Source organism: Podarcis bocagei (genome assembly GCF_964188305.1).
Source record: "Podarcis bocagei genome assembly, chromosome: W".
NCBI lineage: Eukaryota > Metazoa > Chordata > Lepidosauria > Squamata > Lacertidae > Podarcis > Podarcis bocagei.
The window spans coordinates 82,433,110-82,447,877 of NC_138131.1; the positions used below are offsets into that span (position 1 = coordinate 82,433,110).

General features: G+C 46.0%; 1 pseudogene across 1 annotated transcript in view; it reads right to left on the minus strand.

Annotated features, from left to right (window-relative positions):
- Window positions 1-13,065, minus strand: part of LOC308577886 (protein CIMAP1C-like) — a 32,969-nt pseudogene extending 19,904 nt beyond the window's left edge. Inside the window, exons 1-4 of the transcript in view lie at window positions 12,954-13,065; window positions 10,202-10,371; window positions 3,040-3,150; window positions 2,306-2,419 (exon numbers count right to left, since the gene is read on the minus strand). The product of the transcript in view is annotated as a protein CIMAP1C-like (transcript). The remainder of the gene's footprint in view (window positions 1-2,305; window positions 2,420-3,039; window positions 3,151-10,201; window positions 10,372-12,953) is intronic.
- Window positions 13,066-14,768: the final 1,703 nt, after the last annotated feature.

Below are 14,768 nucleotides of genomic sequence, written 5' to 3' on the forward strand. Positions count from 1 at the left end.
CATTATGTTTTGCTTTCAAGCTACCAGCTCGTGGCCGCATTGCTTCTATATTGTAACAGATACATCATATCCTACAGGAGCACAGGAGGAGGCAGGAATGATGGATATAAAATCTGACAGGTGAGAAACATTGAGGCTTAAAGAGAAGGAGCAATCTGCCATGCAGGGTTTGTTTGTTTTTTAAGTTGCTGTTTTACTTGCTAATGTTAGGAGTAAAAAAACCCCACTTATTGATCTATTAGTAGATCCCAAGCTTCCATTGATGTTTCTCAAACGAAAGGGAAAAGCATTCCCCATGTATTTGCTACAATACTCTGCTCCTCCTTGTAGATGACAAGCCTTGCATATTCTCTCTCTCTTTCTCTCTCTAAATTTGAGAATTCTATTTGTTCTTAAGCTGAATCATTTGTAAACTGTTGTGCTTTTGAGGATGTTGGAGGAAGAGGCACTATCCTCCTTGCCTTGACTGAAAATCCCCCCCACTTTTAAAAATCATGGCATTGTCCTCCAATCTCCTCTTCTAGCAGCCTTTCCAACTAAGTTCATCACCTGTGGAGTTAAGAGTGCACTGCTATTAATCTCTTCCATGACATCTTCCCTTGCAATTCACTGTCATTTACTGTTAATTCCATAGGTACCCTCCAGACTACTTCCTAGATTATGACTCTAAAGCAACATGACCCTCTTGTTTTCCCTTATGCTGTTTTTGGTGGCTCTCCTTTCTGTCCGTTCATCAGCCACATGCTCAACATCTTATGGTCCCTTGGCATCAGGAAGATGAGACTTCCAGCGTGATTGACCAGAATGCTGCAACATGATTGCTGGCAGGAGTGAGACCTTGTCAGCATATAACACCTGTGCTCAAAGATCTGCACTGGCTGCTGATTTGCTACCAGGCCAGGTTCAAGGTGTTACTATTGGAAGAACCCTTTGGCTAGAGGACTGCCCTCTGTAAAGTAGGACACTTAGACACCCTAATGGTAAAAAGTGTTTTTCAACCCAGTTGACTTGGTGGAACACCAATCAGGAAAACTATATTTCCCCCAGTTCCTTGAATGCCCCTTTATCCAGAGCAGCCCCACTCGGTCAAGGCCAATAGCTGGAAAGCAATAGGGATCACACACACACATGGAATGAATGGAGGGATGGATGGGCGTCACAGACACTTTTAAACTACACTTTGATATCACCCCAGACAATCTCCCACATCAAACAGCCCACTTAGGTAAGGTCTCTGTACATAGCTGGTTTTCCTGTCTGGTTCTTGAAAACCCCCTACTCAGAAATATTTTTTTTATCAAAGAGTGAATAAACTTTTACAGCCTATGGACAACACTCCCATGCAGTCAACCTTCCAGGGCCTGCAAACCAGTGGGGCTGGGACAAACAGTGAGTGTGGCTGATAAAAAAAGAGGGTGAGGCCACCTGTCTCTTTTTCATATGCTTCTCTCTGTAGTGCCAGATCTAGGGCAGTGCAGGCTGTTCCCCTGCTCAGGGTGCTGAGCCAAGGGGGCATAAAATAATAATAATAGTAATAATAATATTGGTAGTAGCAATAATAATAGTAATAATAATAGTAATAATTAATACTTATATTCATGTGGGTACCTACTGAGAAACCCCATTAAAAAGCAACTGTACCAAAAGGAATTACTGTGGAAATAAAATATATTGGGGGAAGTGCCAAATTTTGTCCTCACTTAGAAAACCGTATTACCAAAGTCTACCCCTGCTCTCTGTCATTCATACACAAATCCACATGCATGCAGGTAAAAGGTAAATGTAAGGTAAAGGACCTTACATACATAGTCAAAGGCGTCTATGCGGTGTGGCGCTCATCTCACTTCAGGTCATGTGGCCAGCATTCTGGTGCACCGGGACACTGTGATAGAAGCCAGAGTGCATGGAAACGCCGTTTACCTCCCCCCTGGAGCAGTACCTATTTATCCACTTGCACAGGTATGCTTTCAAGCTGCGAGATTGGCAGAAGCTGGAACAGAGCAACAGGAGCTCACCCTGTCTCAGGGATTCGAACCACCAACCTTCTGCTCAGCAAGCCCAAGAGACTCAGTGGTTTAAGACCACAGCTCCACACATAATGCTCCCACACATCCATTTTCATGCATAACACACCTGCTCATTCACTCACACTCATTCTTTTTCATTCCCTCTCTTTCATGTTCAGGGATTGACCAACAAGCCTTCTTTGCACAAGGTGAGAAAGAAACATTTTCATCACAAAATTGCACAGATGCCACTCCAGCCCCATCTTGACCATCATAGTATCTCTCATCTTTCAACTTACATGCCCGCTTTCTCTCTTGCACCATGCGGAATGAAACTGGTCTCCATATCCCTAGACGGGAAATGCTTGGGTCCACATAGTAGCAGGGCCCAGGACTCTCCGTGATCGAGATCACTTGCAAAGGAAAGAAGAATTGTCTGCATGAGGCATGGTGTGGATTCTGAGCTATTTAGCTTGGTTGCAATGACTGACTTCCTATCCGATATCAATTAAAGGCACCCACTAGCTAGATAGCAGTGAATATGTTAAGCTCCGCCCCCCTGCACCTCCATTCCTGTTATCCTTCAACATGGCTTAAGTGTAGATCATCCTCTTCCCACTAAGGTCCACAGCTGTACAACTGAGAACCCTGATTTTTGTGCAACCATAATAATCAGCAGTATAAGACCCTCCAGCCCTTGCTGGACTACAACTCCTATCATTCTTGACCATGCTGACTGGGGCTGATGGGAGTTGTAGTCAAGAAACAACTACATTAGCCCCCTACATGCAGTGCCATTGATCCAGTTGGAATGGAAACTTTGGAAAGCCACCCAGCTCTTGATCATGGATCACCCAGGTCCCATCAACTGTGGCCCCGATAATTAGAGAGTCCCAAAAACACAGGTTGTCAATCTCTGTTCAAATGTTTTGCCAGCAAATTTAACAGTTGTTTAGCCAGCTTCACCCTGTGGGTCAGTTAATGCTGTTGGGAAAACCCAAATAACACAGAACCTAACTTGTCAGCATCTTACATCTTTCACTGGATTTCACACGCATTGTGTAGGCTGGCTCAGCATACTTGGTGAAGTCATGGTCCTTAATGCCACTGAGAGGCTACCTACCATACTTCCCAGGTCCTGGCCCTGCAAGAGAACCACAAGGGGGGGAGGAATAAAATAATGGGAAGACAACCCGGAACCATTAGCATTTGCAGATTATGAGCTGCCACACTGGGTAAAAGGGCAAAATGGAATAATATATTGTGTTGAATAATATATTGAATAATATATTGGGTTTTGGAGCTACAGCTCTCTAGGTGTTGTTGTTGTTGTTTAGTAGTTTAGTCGTGTCCGACTCTTCGTGACCCCATGGACCAGAGCATGCTGGGCACTCCTGTCTTCCACTGCCTCCCGCAGTTTGATCAGACTCATGTTTGTAGCTTCGAGAACACTGTCCAACCATCTCATCCTCCGTCGTCCCCTTCTCCTTGTGCCCTCCATCTTTCCCAACATCAGGGTCTTTTCCAGGGAGTCTTCTCATGAGGTGGCCAAAGTATTGGAGCCTCAGCTTCACAATCTGTCCTTCCAGTGAGCACTCAGGGCTAATTTCCTTAAGAATGGATGTGTTTGATCTCCAGGTGTTGCTGCACTGCAACTCCCATCATCTCTGACCACTGAACCAGACTGGCTGGGGCTGATGGAAGTCCCACAACATACTTTTCTTCTCCCTCTGGTAAAATCTCGCTAGCCTTGGGCCAGGATATTTGCATTGCAATAGGAAGTGAGCATTACAAGGCACCTGAATTCTTCTGTGGCTCGGACTATAATTCAAGCCAGAGAAGATTTCCCATTTTACTCAACCACCTATGCTCTGCCTGTACTTTCCCAACCCCCTTCCTTCATCCCCTTTAAACAAGCGTTACCCTGGTAGGACAACAGCAGTGGTGACATACCAGCCACAGGAAAAGGAAAACAAAAGAAAAAAAATATTATTAGCCTGACTCCCTCCTTTGGCAATCTTCACAGAACTCTAGCCCAATGGTTGCCATCAATTTGATTTGAATAAATTTTATAATGAAATGATTTTAGAATGTTGTATTATTTTATTGTTGTTAGCTGCCCTGAGCCCAGCTTCGGCTGGGGAGGGCGGGATATAAATAAAGTTTATTATTTATTATTATTTATTAACAAGGAAATATGCACTGTCTCGCATGCTAGCAGTACTCTTGGAAGAAAGTTCTGATGGTGACTGAGAAATGTAGATCAGTTTCCTTCTTGGGTTTCCACAAGAACAAAAAAGGAACCCTGATGGGAGGCGGCGTCAAGATGGCGATGAGGTAAGACGCATTTGCCGGAGTTCATCTCGAATCCTCTTTAAAATCTGTGTTGTGGCTCCCAGCCTTGCAAGTTTTTGCTGAAGATTGTATCAGGGTGTTGGAGCCCATGCCAGGAGTTCACATTGTTGATAACTGTAAAGCCTGCATCGTAAATCAGCTTTAATGAGCAGATAATTGTATTCTCCGGCAGCCTTGGAAGCAGCCTTCGACTTACTGGCTCTCCGCCAGCTCACATTCAGTTGTTGTTTTTATGTCTACCACTTTTTACTACCTTTCTACCACTTTTTACTACCTTTTAAGCACCGCTATTTTAAAAGACTTATAACGATGGGCCAAGGCAAACGCCTAAGGGATTGTGACGAGGCTCTGCCCTCCCCAAGAGCCAAACAATTAAAAACCGACCCCCCCGTGCCTGGCAAACGGAGTGACCCCATTGAATTCTGCTATAGGGTGAAAACTCAGAACCGTTTCTACCCTCTAACGTCTCCAGAAAAAATGTCAACACCAGAGGAATTATTTTTACCTCAGATTAAATCTGCGGACGGCAAGCTTGGAGGAAGAGGGTATGTCCCACTGAGGGTGGTGCAGGACGCCGGAGCTGAGGACTGCGCAAGACAAGAACAACATGAACATCTCCATCTTGTGGTCAGAACCCTTAATTGCATATTCAAGAAGATTGATGTGCTATCCTCCCAGCTATGTAACCTCGAACAGAAAATTGATAACTCCTGGTCAAAGTTTAAACCAACTGTAGACACAGGGGAATTGAAGTGCCAGAGGTCCATACCTTCAACCAAAAAAAGAAGTGTGATCCCTAAATATAAACCAAATCCTGCACTGAAACACCAAGCGTTGTCCCTACAACCTAAGAAAATCTGCCTAAACATCGGGGCAGGGTCACCAAGGTGGCTTACTCTGAGTGGGGTTAAAAAGCATCTAAGCAATCTCCTAAACATAGAAATCTCACAATGTGATCTCATTGCAGTATTACCCTTGAACCAGCACCTCAGGCAACAGAAAGTGATGCTTGCGTTTTACTCTCCAAGGATCCCTTCAGCTATCATCAGGCAGAAATCACTCTTGGCTAGGTATGATATCATCCCAACAAGAGTTTTTATGGATAGCATGATCCACCCCCTTCTACTTGCCGGTCACGGCACGGAGCGGACTCTGTCGGAGAGGTCGGGAGTACCTCAGGACATTGAGCCTCCTCTCCCGGAGGATATCCACCCGCACCAAAACTGGATTTACCCTACGCCCCCACGAGCTCTAAAGAAACCCACTGGCGCAAGTAATTCTCTGACCCCGCCGGAGGAAAGAGAGCTTTTAGCCACCTTTGGTGACCTTCCAACGAGAGAATAACAAGAAATAATTGATAGACTAGAAGTACTTAATCATCAGCTCATACATGTCCAGAAGAACGGAAAAGTTCTGCCCACTTTTCAGGACTACCCTGCCAGCTTTTCGGAGTCGTGTTTTAAGGAAGCAGGAAGTCTTCCTCACCTTAGTCCTGCTCCTAAACCCATGTCTCCCCCATTTGTGGGCAAAACCCACCGACGCCTGGCAGACCCAGGTCTTGCCCCACAAGTTGGCCTCTCACCTCAACTCTTGATAAATTTTGACTCGCCCTCCAAGAGTCCCCCGCTGAGGAGTGTATCTCAGAGTTCCTTCCACCAAAACAATTCCTTACCATCTAATCCATCAATGCCGGAACTGGAGTCCTCTTATTCCCCTGAGCGGCATAGACCCGACATACAAACGGTACCAGTACGCCAAGCATCCCCTGTACCTTCACCAGCATCAGGTCATGGGAGTGCTCCACCTACATCAAAAAATGGCCCGGATTTGATTGAAGACCCGGCCGGACATATAAATCAAATGGTTTCATTGGCGACCTTCAGCCCTCGCGGTGGGGCAGTCTCAGCAAATCCTGTGGAGTTTCCCACTGAAGTGTCCACCCTTGGGTTACCCAGCGGGAGACCCGTTTTGTCGCCTCAGTCAGAATACTTCACTACCAACTTCAAGACTAGGTACCTTCAGCAGGTGCCTGCCGTGCAAAGTAAAATAACTGACTTTTTTGCGGGGTCTGCCCTGCCTCCAAAGGACTCACATCTCTCCCTGAAATGACAGCGAATTGGGCACAACAGGAACTCCCCCCTATCAGTCCTCAGCTGGAACATTGCGGGCTGGAGGGGGAAAAAACTTGACCCAGAATTCCTGGAGTATATTAACCTGTTTCATATCATCTTGCTCCAAGAATCGTGGGAAGTAGAGAAAATTTCCCTAAATGGCTTTGAGCTTCTAGAACTCCCTGCCTGCCCCTCCCTGAAAGGAGGCCGCCCTAAAGGGGGCCTAATAATAGGCATCTCCCTCAACCTACATTCTAAACTTACTCTAGTACAGGCCTTGCCTCCTTACGCCCTTACTGGACTGATTGCGGGGGAAAAGATCTCACTTCTAGTTACAAATGCTTACTTGCCACCTGGGGGCTCTTCCTCCGAACTGGGCTCTAAATGGGGCTCGCTAGAAGAGCATTTGCTCTCATGCTATGTTAAGTTTCCTAACACCCCGGCCATAATAGGTGGCGATTTTAATGCCCGCACAGCAGCAAATTGGGACTCGCTAACCAAAGCCAAATGGTGGGTTACCCCAAACCTTGATAATTATGAGCTGGAACATATCATGAGGAGAACTTCTAAAGACCAACGAGTTAACGAGGCTGGAGTACTCCTCTATCAAATGGCCATCCGTTTAAATCTGGTCCCCCTAAATGGAACATGCCTCCCTGATATTCCAGGGGATTTCACTCATCTGAGCGTTAAATCAAACAGCGTTCTCGATTACCTGCTGGTTTCCAGTGATATACTTAAGTGTATCTCCACCTTTAAGATCGAGAATGTACAATCTAGTGACCATCTTCCCCTTGTAGCCAAGCTCTCCCTGAACTGGCAGTCAGAGGCCCATAGACATGCGACCCAGATGGTAACCAACGAATCTCTCCAACTAAGAGGAATCAAATGGTCGGAGACCCAGGCTCAAAGGTATCAGGAATTCTTTCAAAAAGAAATCCTCGGGCCCCATTCCAACATAGACTCTGCCTCAGACGAGTATAGCATAGTGTTGAAACGCTTCCACCACCATACGACTGATCTTACGTCCTTCTTCAGGCTACCACCCAAAATATTAAATCGAAACGAGTATACTTACGGTGCCCCCTGGTATAATTCTTAGTGTAAACAAGCAAGACAGCGCCTCCGTGCTATATATAATGTGTACAAGACCTCCGATGCATCTACTCTGCCAGCTAGTTATGCACAAGCCAAGCAAGTTTACAAACGCACGCAGAAAACTGCCAAACGCGAGTGGCAACAGAATCGCTGGCAGGCCTTGATTACTGCTTCAAAACCACATAGATCCAGGGAATTCTGGTCTTTGATTAACAGAAGGGCGAGGAAATTCCCAAGGGCAGTCATCCCAGCACCGACATGGGAATTGTTCCTGAAGAAATGTTTCTCACAGGCAGATGCTCCCTCCGACCATCTGATGCATCTGTTTTCCCACCTACCTATTTGGCCTCCCACCGATCCGGACGAAATAGCCAAGCTAATAGCCCAGCTGAAACCGGGCAAAGCCCCAGGGCCCGACCTGATCCCTGCTGAAGCCATCAAACTACACCCAAAATGGTGGGCTGACATCTTGGCCAAAACCTTCGACGCAATCAACGCTTCTGGTCTCATCCCCAAAATATGGAAGGAGGCCATTATAGTACCAATTCATAAAAAAGGTTCTCCAATGGAGCCGGAAAACTACCGTAACATCAGCCTCCTTTCGATCATAGGGAAAATTTATGCCAGCTTTTTGCTGACTAAACTATTGCGATGGGCAGACGAGACTAATCAGATTGGTCACGAACAAGCAGGGTTCAGAATTAAACGTTCAACAACTGATCATGCGATAGTTCTTTACCATCTGGCACGGAAGTACTCGTCCCCCCCCCCCCCGGGGCTACCTTTGTGCTGCCTTCTTAGATCTAAAGGCAGCCTTTGACAGCGTTCCTAGAAATATTCTTTGGGAGAAACTTGCAAAACAGGGCATCGATAGAAGACTCTTATGGCTTATAAGCCAGCTCCACGAAGGTACCCTTGCCAGAGTGAGACTTACTCCTGCGGGCGACCTCACAAATTCGATTCCAATAAACAAGGGAGTGCGCCAAGGATGTATATTAGCTCCCTGCCTATTCAACCTATTCATCAGCGACATGCGAGCACCCCTAGTCAACTCATCTCCAAGTACACACGCGCCTAGACTAGCGGATTACCACTGTCCACTCCTTTTATACGCGGACGACGCGGTAATTCTATCTTATACACGTGTTGGACTAACCAGAGCTCTGAAGATCTTTGCCACGTACTGTCAACTCAACCAATTAACCATCAACCATGCTAAATCTAAGATTCTGATTTTCGCCAGAAGTCGGAGATTATACAAATGGAAGCTTGGTGGAGCAAAAATAGAGCAAGTCCTAAAATTTCAATACCTAGGAGTTATTTTTCAACACAATTTGGGGTGGAAAGCACAAATTCAACACCTACTCAACAAGGCCAAAACTCTGTCATATGCGCTCCTCCGATTTTTCTTTTCGGATGGAGCTTTGCATGTTCCCTCGGCCCTAAAGGTGTTCAAGGCAAAAGTGGTTCCCGTGCTTGCTTATGCTGCCCCGCTCTGGGCCGTGATGACAGATCTTGCTCCTCTTGAGACTTTGCAAAACCAATTCCTACGTCGGCTCCTAATGCTCCCCCTGTGCGTAAGCAACGCAGCCATCCGATTAGAATTGAAGATCGCATCCTTAGAAACTTGCCTGTGGAAGCAAGTCTTCAATTATTGGTTATCATTGTGGCACAGATTACCAGACCATTACCTTGTCCAATGCCTATGGCGAGATGAATTCTCCAGCCTTTGGACTAGTAGAATTCATGCCAAACTCCTGAGTTATGGAATCTCTCCCCTAGATTCCCTAAAACTAGATCAAATCACTGCTCAAAGACTGATCCGCCAAAGACTGGACGACATCGATTTACAGCGAAATTATACGCTGGGGGGAGGTGTTTGTTCGCCCCAGAACATTGGTATCACTTTAACTTACTGCGTTCCATCATACCTCTCCTCCCTTTCGTCTGTTGCCCATAGGCTGGCCTTCACCAAGGCGAGGTTTAACGTTTTTCCCTCTAATGTCCTGAGACATAGATTCTCAAAGGGCCAAGCCTCCGCCATGTGCGAATGTGATAAGGAGACGCCGGAGTCGCTTCAGCACATTATGTTCACTTGCCCCTTGTTCAATGTGCCACGGGCAAATTTGTTGGGATTAATCATACAGAAGCTAGAGGGTACCCCACCAAAATTCCACCTTGCCCAAATCTTGCAGGATAAGGACATCCATACGACACTGAAAGTGGCTAGGTTCCTGGTCGCTGTCCTTACCCAAAAGCGCTGCCAAGGAGCACTACAAGTTAATTAAGGTGCAGCATGTCATTCCTTCCTTCCATTCCATACTACAGTATTTTATTGTTATAGTGGTGTTTTAGCGGCTGTTTTTTCCCACGTGCAAAAACTGTTATTTATGTCTTGTTTTTATCTGTATGGGCCTACGGCCGCAATAAAATTTCTTTGAAATTTCTTTGAACCCTGATGGATCAAGCCAGCCAGCCACCGAGTCCAGCATCCTGTTCTCACAGGGGCTAACCAGATGCCAGAGGGTCTTTCAACAATGCTGTTGAACACATCCAGACTGGCAAAGATATAGGTACCTCTGTATTCCTGATCTCCTTCTCTCTCTTGCCCCATCTATTCCCACAGCTCACCTTTATACTTGGCACTGATGGACGCATACTGCTTCTTGATGGCCGGCACTCTGGCTGGATGCTTAGAGATACCAGAAAGACAACTAACAGGCTGAGCTGCACCTTTGGCTCTGGAAGTCGGCATTGGAGTGTGCCCACTGCAGTGGGGAGTCGTATGTGTCACCAGTGCTCTGGGGAATGAAAGTAAATGAATGAATGCAAGTCCAACCTGCAATAAAATGTTGCACCATGGAGTGTTGCAGCTCAGGGTTCCAGCTACTCCGTTCTACCCCACCCCAAACAGTATTCAATTTCCACTAAGTATGCTAAGTTCACATTGGGCTATTTGGGGAGGGGGGAGTGTTCTCCTCTGAGGGATCCTATCCTATCCTATCCTATCCTATCCTATCCTATCCTATCCTATCTTCAAACCTTGCCGTTTTCTCCAGGCTTGCTGAGCCCTCCGTCTTGCACAGATGGTGCTGTTTTGGCCACATAAGGACCATAAGTGCTAAAAGAATGGAGATTGCTGCTTGTTTATGTGATTTAACGGCATGTACCTAGGCCAGGGTAGCCAACATCCCAAGAGCTTGTTGGACTCCAACTCCCATCAGCCCCAGTCACCATGGGATGATGGGAGTTTTAGTCCAACAACAGACAGAGAAGAGCCCCTTTGCAGCCCCTGCACTGTAAGGGCTAAGGGAATGAGGGTGAATCTAGAGGTCTGTGTGCCTTTGTTTATTTAAACCAGGAATGGGAGGCTCAGCCCAGGAGCCACATGCCACCAACCAGACCTCTCTCTCTCTGACCATTAGCACTCTCTCCAGGTCACAAGCCTCCCTGCCCCTGCTTTGTGCCCTCTTCAAGTGCTTTTGCCTGGCTGGAATGTGAGAGCAAAGCCTCTTGCTTTCCTGAATGAAGATGGGGGCAGGGGTAGGTATAGAAACTTGGAGGGTATGTGGAGCTGGATTATAGCCTAATGCACAAAGAGTCCCTCCTGTTGCTCCACCCAGTTTTTGTATCTAACCCCATTCAACACTGGTACATGGCCCTCAGATGGTTATCAAATATGGCCCTTGCACTAAAAAAAAAAGCTTATCGACCCCTGATTTTACTGCCCCCCCCCAGCCTGCCCTGCCTTTCAACAACAAGGTCCCCAAGGCAGCTCAGAACAATTTAAAATGAACAACATGGAATGAAATTGCAACCATAAAATATAATTGCAAGCAGCTCAAGCAACAGTACCACGATCCCAAACAGCAGAAGGAAAACAATAGAAATGATTAATAGCAAAATAGCCATGTAGAAAACACACCAAAAGAAACATGCAAGGGGAACCAGCAGGCAGGAGTTGGGGAAATAGTTTCATGTGTGTTGATAGCATTAAGCAAAGCCCCAATAAACAGCGCTTAGTTTAACTATGGAACTCCCTCCCACAGGAGGCAGTGCTGACCACCAACATGGATGGCTTTTAAAGAGGACTGGATAAATTCACAGAGGAGGATAAAGCTATCAATGACAACTAGTCAGGACAACAGTGGAATTTGCTGCCAAGGAGTGTGGTGGAGTCTCCTTCTTTGGAGGTCTTTAAGCAGAGGCTTGACAACCATATGTCAGGAGTGCTCTGATGGTGTTTCCTGCTTGGCAGGGGGTTGGACTCGATGGCCCTTGTGGTCTCTTCCAACTCTATGATTCTATGATTCTATGATTCTATGACTATGTCCTGCTTCTGAATACCAGCTGCTGGAAACATGGGAGGAGAGTGCTTGGATCCTGCTTGCAGGTTTCCCACAGGCATCTGGTTGGTCACTGTGAGAACAGAATGCTGAACTAGATGCCCTTTGGCCAGATCCAACAGATTCTTATGTTCTTACGTTCTTATTTGTTCGCAGCAAAGCACACTCACCATTGATGTGTGGAATTTGCTGCCACAAGACTTGTTGAACCTAGGATAACTCAGTTGGTGCAGCATGGGACTCTTAATCTCAGGGTCATGGGTTCGAGCACCATGTTGGGTAAAAGATTCTTGCATGGCAGGGGGTTGGACTAGATGACACTCATGGGCCTTCCCAACTCTACAGTTCTGTGATTCAATGATGGACGAAAGGCTAGATAGGGATCTCCATCCTTTTCAGTAACATGCATTTGGGGACCCATTTCTTCATCATTGACCATATATTTGCATGGTGGAAGTATTGGTGGAAGTCCTGACCCACCAGCTGAAGACCTAGATGGCATTGAAGGGGGAGTATTTATTTAGCTAGTTGTTTTCTTACATTTATATCCTGCTTATTTTTGGCATGAGTAAGCTGTCGCCTGCCCTTTTCCAGGTACCAAAATACTGATTCCAGACATTCCAAGCATAAGTCTGACCCTTCCCCCCGGAGAACCACAACTGTGTCCACCCTAATCCCAGAGCCCTTCAGGACAGAGGAGCAGAATGAAGGGAGCACCACCTCCAGAGCATGAGACCAGGCCTGATCCCTCACCCTGAGCACTTTGGAGGGGGTGGGGAATAAAACTTAAATACAGGGCACAAAAACAATGCCTTTTGTCATCTCCTTGTAGTGGCATGGTCTGTGGGGCAGCATTTGGAGAATACAAACAATTTCTTCTGTGTCTTTCTAATTCTCTGGAGTTTCTAAGAGAGGTGGCAACTGGCCTTTGCATTGCTATGCTCCCTAACCCTAATCATGCTAATACACAGCAAACAAAGGTCTTAGGATTTCAGTTACCAATCAAAGTAGCAATTGGTTGTGTCAGTCACCCATACCGCTGATGCTGCTTCTCTGGATGGAATGGAAATCTGGATGTAGATTTCAATAAGGAGTGGGGATGTTACTCAGCTTTCCAATTCCTCCTCTACCCCCTCCTTTTTGGAACATAAACAATGCCTCATGTCGCAATTCGCTCCCAGGTTGCCCAGGCGATGCTGATGCAAGTGTGGAACCAGACTTGTTTATTTCCATATTACCATGGTTCTGGCAGAATACTCTCCCTCCCCCTCCCTCCCTCCCTCCCTCCCTCCCTCCCTCCCTCTCTCCCCCCCCCTCTCTCTCTCTCTCTCTCTCTCCCTCTTTGTGTGCTGCTAATACAAGTCCTCCTTCCTTGCAAGTTACCAGCCGGGGGGGGGGGGAGAGCCACAAGCCCAAAATACCACATTTTGTTTCATAAGACCCATGGGCATAGCTAAGGGGGGGGGGACAGAGGGCAGCTGCTCCCTATCAAATAAAACAATAGAAATACTTAACTGACCAATCATGTCATTTCTGCCCCGCTAACAAAAGTCCTCGCTATGCCCATGCTAAGACCATGTTCCCCATTCCTTTGCCTTCATATGATATAGTATTCATTGATTTTTTTTGTTCCATTTTTTCGTTTTATTTGCAGCATTTGTATTCTAACCTTCCCCCATTCCCAGGAGCTCAGAGAGGGGTGTTTGCACAGGCTGCCTGGGCAACAATGACCACATCCCAGTTAAAATGAAACAAAAAGTCCAGAAAGCATAAAAAAATGAACCTCAAAGCAAAAGAGAATGTTTCTCAATATGAACAGAGGGATGGAGAGGAAATTCAGTTCCCTTAACATGAAACTGACCCAATTCACCCTTCCTTAAACAAGAGGCACACTGAAACGCAGCTTTCTTTTGAAATTTGCACTTCTTGGAATTTTGCCACATGGTTCTCCAACAAAAAACAATGTGGACATACTGTCAGGGAACTGACATCGGAGCAGAGGGGAGAGGCGAGGCTCCCGGACTCTGCAGGAGAGGGGACAAGTAAGGGAAGAGAGAGAACGTCATCTGGGGAAGGAAGTCCAGGTGACACCAGGAAGAAGGGAGAGGCAGAGAGCAGCTCGGACGTGAGGCTCCGAGACTCTTCCAGTGAAGTCAGTGAGGAGGGTGGAGGACCACCACTCGGCACGCCCACTCTGCGCAGAAGGCTTCCGCGCAGAGAGGCGAGGCGAAGGTTGTCTGTTAAGGAATTCTTTTTTAAAAAAAAATAAAATATTTATTGCAATTTTTTAAACAACGAACAAACCACCAAACATATAAAATACCATCACCATACAGACAGAAAAAGTCAAAGCAAAGTTAAGAAATAAACAAAGAATAAAAGAAGAATACATATAAAACACAGTTGTTCATAAGTCATATTTTCATAATCTTTGGACTTCCCCGCATCTCCCTTCCCTGCGTTCTCAGTCACATAGTTATAGACAGCAATTTATTACCTTATTTCAATTCTTATTTTGTAAATCTCGGATATTATGTCCCAACTTTTAAATAACTTTATCGTAAATTAAACTGCTTGATTTAAACATAATATTGCTTCAAATTTCATCATTTCCTTAAACCTCACTTATTCTCATATATTTTACAACAAAGTTTCTGCTGCCGTGTTACTTTCAATTGTGCATTCTCCTAACATTCATACAGTTTGTAGTGTTTTTGTAAATAGTCTTTAAATTTTTTCCAATCCTCTTCCACCGTCTCTTCTCCCAGGTCCCGGATTCTGCCAGTCATTTCAGCCAGTTCCATGTAGTCTATCAGTTGCGTCTGCCATTCTTCCAGTGTGGGTAAATCTTG